At 43.8% G+C, this 6,457-nt stretch overlaps 1 pseudogene; it reads left to right on the forward strand.

Annotated features, from left to right (window-relative positions):
* Positions 1-240: 240 nt before the first annotated feature.
* On the forward strand, positions 241-6,137 carry LOC100353537 (small ribosomal subunit protein eS4-like; annotated as a pseudogene).
* Positions 6,138-6,457: the final 320 nt, after the last annotated feature.

Raw genomic sequence — 6,457 nt, forward strand, 5'->3', positions numbered from 1 at the left:
CACCATACATCAGCCCTCAGACTGTGAATCTCTAAATGAGAAGTTCAGGTTTGCCCTTATTCACTATCTAATAATACCTAATTATTGCACTCATCATGTAAGTACTTAATATCTAGGGATAGGTGAATCACAAGAGCTAAAGAACTACTCATTATATAGCTGGGGGTTCCACTGGGAGGATTATTATTTGCACTTACTTATTCTGTGCTTGTTTCTTCAACAGCAAAGTGAAGAGGTTGGATGAGTCACTTTCCTGACGAAGTGTTCAACATTTCTAATGATTTCTGCTTGTTCTCTCTTCTTTTCACATTCAGACAACTCTCCCATAGGATAAGAAGACATATAGTGTTTTCTCTTGCCAAATTCTGCAAAGAACTTGCAAGGATGAGTGAAACATCATCCATGTCTTCAATGCGTTCTTACAAAAGCCTTACTACTAAATTAGTGTGTTCTCACATTTTATGTGCTATAATACTGATTTGTGAAAATATTGTGGAAATAAAGACTGTATCTTTTTTTAATTTAATTTTTTGACAGGCAGAGTGGACAGTGAGAGAGAGACAGAGAGAAAGGTCTTCCTTTTCCGTTGGTTCACCCCTCAATGGCCGCTGCGGCCAGTGAGCTGTGGCCAGTGCACTGCGGTGATCCAAAGCCAGGAGCCAGGTGTTTTTCCTGGTCTCCCATGAGGGTATAGGGACCAGGCCATCCTCCACTGCACTCCCGGGCCACAGCAGAGAGCTGGACTGGAAGAGGAGCAACCGGGACAGAATCCGGCACCCTGACCGAGACTAGAACCCCGAGGTGCTGGCGCTGCAGGCAGAGGATTAGCCTTTTGAGCTGCAGCACCGGCCAAGACCGTATCTTTCTAATGGAGATCAGGTAAATAGTCCATGAGATGATGGATATCTGGTCTAAGCTTTGAAGAATAAATGAGATTTAATAGGAATAAAGGTTCAGAGAAGGGCATGCTAGGAAAATGGCTCTCAGAAAAGACATGAAATCATACAAATGTTCATTTGCTCCAGAACTGATCTAGGGTGAGGAAAGTAAGTTTTTGTTTTTTAAAAAGATTTTATGGAGAAGAAGCCAAAATTAGTTTTAATTCTTGTTGGTTGAGATAAATATTTCTGAACTTGAAATTTCTTTTCTCCTGGCTGGCATTGTTGTACAGCAGGTTAAACCACTCATGTGATGCTGACATCCCGTATGGGAATTGGCTCAAGTTCTGGCTGCCCCACTTCCTATTCAGCTTCCTAGAAAATGCAGAGAAAATTGAGCACAGATTTTTTTAACTTTATCTTTTTACTGACTTATTATCTTACCCTCTAGGTAAGCAGCAGAAGATTGCCCACGTATGTAGGCGCAAGGTGGGCGACCCAAAGAGTGTCTTGGCTTTGGCCTGGCACTGCCCTGACTTTAGTGGCCATTTGAGGAGTAAACTAGCAAATGGAAGATTCTCTCTTTCTCTCTCTCCCTCCCTCCTTCTCTCTTCTCTTCCTATCTCTCTCTAACTCTGCCTTTCAAGAAAAGAAATAAATATTGTTTCAAAATTCTTTTCTTTGGTGGTGGTGGTGGGGGGGGGGGATGGCTCTGTGATAACAGGTAAAGCCACCACCCAAAATGTCAGCATTCCGTATAGGTACTGGTTCCAATACTGGCTACTCAATTTCTGATCCAGCTCTCTGCTATAGCCTGGGAAAGCATTAGAAGATGGTTCAAGTTCTTGGGCCCCTGCACCATTGTGGGAGACCTGGAAGAAGCTCCTGGCTCTTGGCTTTAGATTGGGCCCATCTCTCCCATCTCTGGCATTGCAGCCATTTGGACAATAAACCAGCAGATGGAAGAGTACTCTCTCTCTCTCTCTGCCTCTGCCTCTCTGTAACTCTGCTTTTCAAATAAATAATTAATCGTTTAAAAAATTCTTTTCTCCTAAGGAACTTTGTTGATTTGTATTTATGCAACACATTGTCTCACATTTTTCAACTTTACAAATGCTTATGGTTCATTAAATTCTCATAGAAAAGCCTGCACCCTGGCTCAATAGGCTAATCCTCTGCCTGCGGCGCCAGCACACCATGTTCTAGTCCCGGTCAGGGGTCGGGGCGCTGGATTCTGTCCTGGTGCTCCTCTTCCAGTCCAGCTCTCTGCTGTGGCCTGGGAGGGCAGTGGAGGATGGCCCAAGTCCTTGGGCCCTGCACCCACATGGGAGACCAGGAGAAGCACCTGGCTCCTGGCTTCAGATCAGCGCAGTGCGCTGGCCACAGTGCGCTGGCCGCAGCAGCCATTGGGGGGTGAACCAACAGAAAAGGAAGACCTTTCTCTCTCTATCTCTCTCTCTCACTGTCCACTCTGCCTGTCAAAAAAATTCTCATAGAAAAGTGTTTTTATATAATTCCTACATGATCTTTGATTTCTTTTCATATAACATTTATAAGAAAATCTTGCAAGATAATTATAATATCACTAAGATACTAATAATTGGTATTGCATTTTCAATGAAATATTTTGAAATTTGATTTCATTGTTCCCTCTTTTCCTCAAGAAAACTTTTTGACCCTTAGCCAATACTTCTGTAAGAATGAAAGAAAGAATGGGCAGTAACTTTTCAGCATTTATGATGAAAAACAAAGAAAGGATTTCCTTCAGGAAGCCTTGTTGAAGAAATTACCTGAACATAAAAGAGATGATTCTCAAACAGAAGGATAATGTTTGAAAATCTGAGTGGGTATTCAGCATTACCACCATCCGAATATTTGTTAAAGGAGGGTCAAAGTTGCCAGGCTGGATGTAAACACCTGAGAGTTGAAAGACTTGCACAGTAAGGACTCCACCAGTGCTTTATGATGCTTTTTGTTCTTCATCCTCTTTTATTTTTGATGTGTTTCTATCATCTGTCTTGCAGAAATGCCTTCTACTTCCAATTAATTCCAGACATCAATCTCAAGAGTCCATTTTCTTCCTCCCTACAAGGAGAATGATAAATACTGGAAGGCATATTTGGTCATCTCAGTCTGTGACCATTAGGAAGCAAACCTCCTGGGAAATGTTAATGCTGCTGACTGGCAAGAGCCAGGTGGGAAATAAACTGGTTCAGCAGCTCAGGAGCAAGCAATGGAACTACAGTCTCAGAGGAAAGAGCAAAGAAGCAGAGTTATGTATTAGGCTTTGAAATTTGCTTTAAGTTTTTTGTTATTTTGAGTGGAAGAGAGAGAGAGAGAGAGAGAGAGAGAAAGAAACTGAGAGAAGCTTATGTCTTCTGGTTCATTACCCAGATGACCGCAATAGCTGGAACTGAGCCAGTCCAAGGCCAAGAGCCAGGAGTTTTATCTGGATTCCCAGCATGGGTGCAGAGTCCCAAGTACTTGAGCTGTCCTCTACTGCTTTGCCAGGCACATTTCATTTCATTTCATTACATTACATTACATAGCACATTAACAGGGAGGTGGATGGAAGTAGAGCAGCTGGGACTGGAACAGGTGCCCATATGGTATACCAGAGTCGAATATGGCAGCTTTACCTGCTTTGACAGGCAGAGTGGATCACAATGCCAGCCCCTGCACCAGTGGTTTCTGTTGGATATTACCTTCCCTGATCAATTCATCAAAGTTTGTATTTACACAACTGGAGCTACTATTTTCTTTGAATATATAACTGGAGAAAATACTTTGGTGTGAACACAAACTAACATTTAAATTGTCATTTCTGAAGCATTTAGATTCTAATGATCAGAACAGATGGAGAGGACACCTGTGCAAGACATCCAGCTGTGTTCTGTGCCAAAATGGAGCCTCTCCCTGATGTTGGCCCCTGTTATGAGGTAGAGGGTTGGGGGCGGCTTATGAATATGTGAAACCATTTGGGAATTCTGTGATGCTTCCACAAGGTCCATGTGGAGTTTAATTTCCATATTTTCATAGTGTCCCTGCTTAGGTCCCATGTGAAACAGGTGCATCTGGGGAAAAAGATGTTTTGATTGACATGTAAGAAGATAGAATTACTTTTGGGCCTTTTAGTGAATTCCAGTTCACGCAGACTTAAACTAGTTATCTGCCTATTCACTCCACATCATTCCTTCCTTAGAGAGTTCCATCCTTTAGTCTTAAGGGGTGCTGAGGGATGATGATCCATCTCTCTCTCTCTCTCTTTTTTTTTTTTTTTGACGGCAGAGTTAGACAGTGAGAGAGAGAGAGAGAGAGAGAGAGACAGTGAGAAAGGTCTTCCTTCTGTTGGTTCACCCCCCAGATGGCCACTACGGCCTGCGAGCTGTGCTGATCCGAAGCCAGGAGCCAGGTGCTTCCTCCTGGTCTCCCATGCAGGTGCAGGGCCCAAGCACTTGGGCCATCCTCCACTGCCTTCCCGGGCCACAGCAGAGAGCTGGACTGGAAGAAGAGCAACTGGGACAGAATCCAGTACCACAATTGGGACTAGAACCCGGGGTGCTCGCGCCGCAGGTGGAGGATTAGCCTAGTGAGCTGTGGCGCCGGCCTGATGATCCATCTTCTAATTCTACCTGCTGCTGGTCTGGGCCATGGGCCCTGCCTATCCTGGGTGTGGAACTATGTACCTATCTCATCTAATGAACATATCATGAGCCAGAAGATTTATAACTTACTGCCCATGGTTGAGGCCCCCGCTTGTTCATCATTACTTTGAGAAGCTATTAAACTCTGAAATAAACAAATTTGTCAAACAGGGTTAGCATAACTGGAAAAAGACAAATTGTAGGTGAAATATCTCTTAATAAAAGAAGACTATATTGTGTTGTTTACCAAACAATGGGAGCTAATAGACTTTCCTTGCACAGGTCAAACACTCATTTAGTCTGGGTATAAAGTTTTGCAATGATCAGTATTTATTCAAAGGGTAATTAGCTGTTCACCATTACCTTATCTAGAACATCCACAGACTTGAATGCTTGCTGTAAAAGCTGACCTGAAGTGTGGTTTAGGTTGCCCCAGGCATTAAGTAGGGTTTTTTTTTTGTTTTTGTTTTTGTTTTTGACAGGCAGAGTTTGACAGTGAGAGAGAGACAGAGAGAAAGGTCTTCCTTCCGTTGGTTCACCCCCCAAATGGCTGCTATGGCAGGCGCTGTGCTGATCCAAAGCCAAGAGCCAGGTGCTTCCTCCTGGTCTCCCATGCAGGTGCAGGGCCCAAGCACTTGGACCATCCTCCACTGCCTTTCCCGGGCCACAGTAGAGAGCTGGACTGGAAGAGGAGCAACTGGGACAGAATCTGGCCCCCAAACTGGGACTAGAACCCCGTGTGCCGGCGCCGCAGGTGGAGGATTAGCCAAGTGAGCCGCGGTGCCTGCCCATTAAGTAGGTTTTTAAAAGCAACTTCCGGCCGGCGCCACGGCTCACTAGGCAGCATCTGAAGCGAGTAGCAGCTCCAAAGCATTGGATGCTGGATAAACTGACCAGTGTGTTTGCTCTTCGTCCATCCACTGGTCCCCACAAGCTTAGAGAATGTTTTCCTCTCACCATTTTCCTAAGGAACAAGCTGAAGTATGCCCTGACAGGAGACGAAGTAAAGAAGATTTGCATGCAGCGGTTCATTAAGATTGATGGCAAAGTCCGAGCTGAAATAACCTACCCTGCTGGTTTTATGGATGTCATCAGCATTGACAAGACTGGAGAGAATTTCCATCTGATCTATGATACCAAGGGTCGCTTTGCTGTTCATTGTATTACACCTGAGGAGGCCAAGTACAAGTTATGCGAAGTGAGGAAGATCTTGGTGGGCACAAAAGGAATCCCACATCTGGTGACCCGTGATGCTCATACCATTCGCTACCCTGATCCCCTCATCAAGATGAATGACACCATTCAGATTGATTTGGAGACTGGCAAGATTACCGATTTCATTAAGTTTGACACTGGTAATCTGTGCATGGTGACTGGAGGTGCAAACATGGGAAGAATTGGTGTGATCACCAACAGAGAGAGGCATCCTGGCTCTTTTGATGTGGTCCATGTAAAGGATGCCAATGGCAACAGCTTTGCCACTCGGCTCTCCAACATTTTTGTTATTGGCAAAGGCAACAAACCATAGATATCTCTTCCTCGAGGAAAAGGGATCCGCCTCACCATTGCTGAAGAGAGAGACAAGAGACTGGCTACCAAGCAGAGCAGTGGGTGAAATGATCTCTAGGTGACATGTTGGAAAAGTCTTTGTACTTAATTAAAACAACACAACATGATTAATTTAAAGAAAAAAAGAATATATTGTTCAGTCCAAGGTTGTAAAAATTCATTCCTATATTTTCTAATCTAACCTCAAAGATTTATCCCTTTGTTGCTGTTTTAGTTCTTTTATTTAGGTCATTGATCCATTTTGAGTTGACTGTTTCTATAATATGATTTTGGGAGTCTAGCTTCCTTCTGCTGCATGTGGATATCCAGTTGTTCTGGCATCATTTGTTGAAGAGACTTTCTCTCATTAAATGTTCTTTGCACTCT

The sequence above is a fragment of the Oryctolagus cuniculus genome, chromosome 5 (genome assembly GCF_051225735.1).
Source record: "Oryctolagus cuniculus isolate XC-2025 breed Fujian yellow rabbit chromosome 5, ASM5122573v1, whole genome shotgun sequence".
Lineage (NCBI taxonomy): Eukaryota > Metazoa > Chordata > Mammalia > Lagomorpha > Leporidae > Oryctolagus > Oryctolagus cuniculus.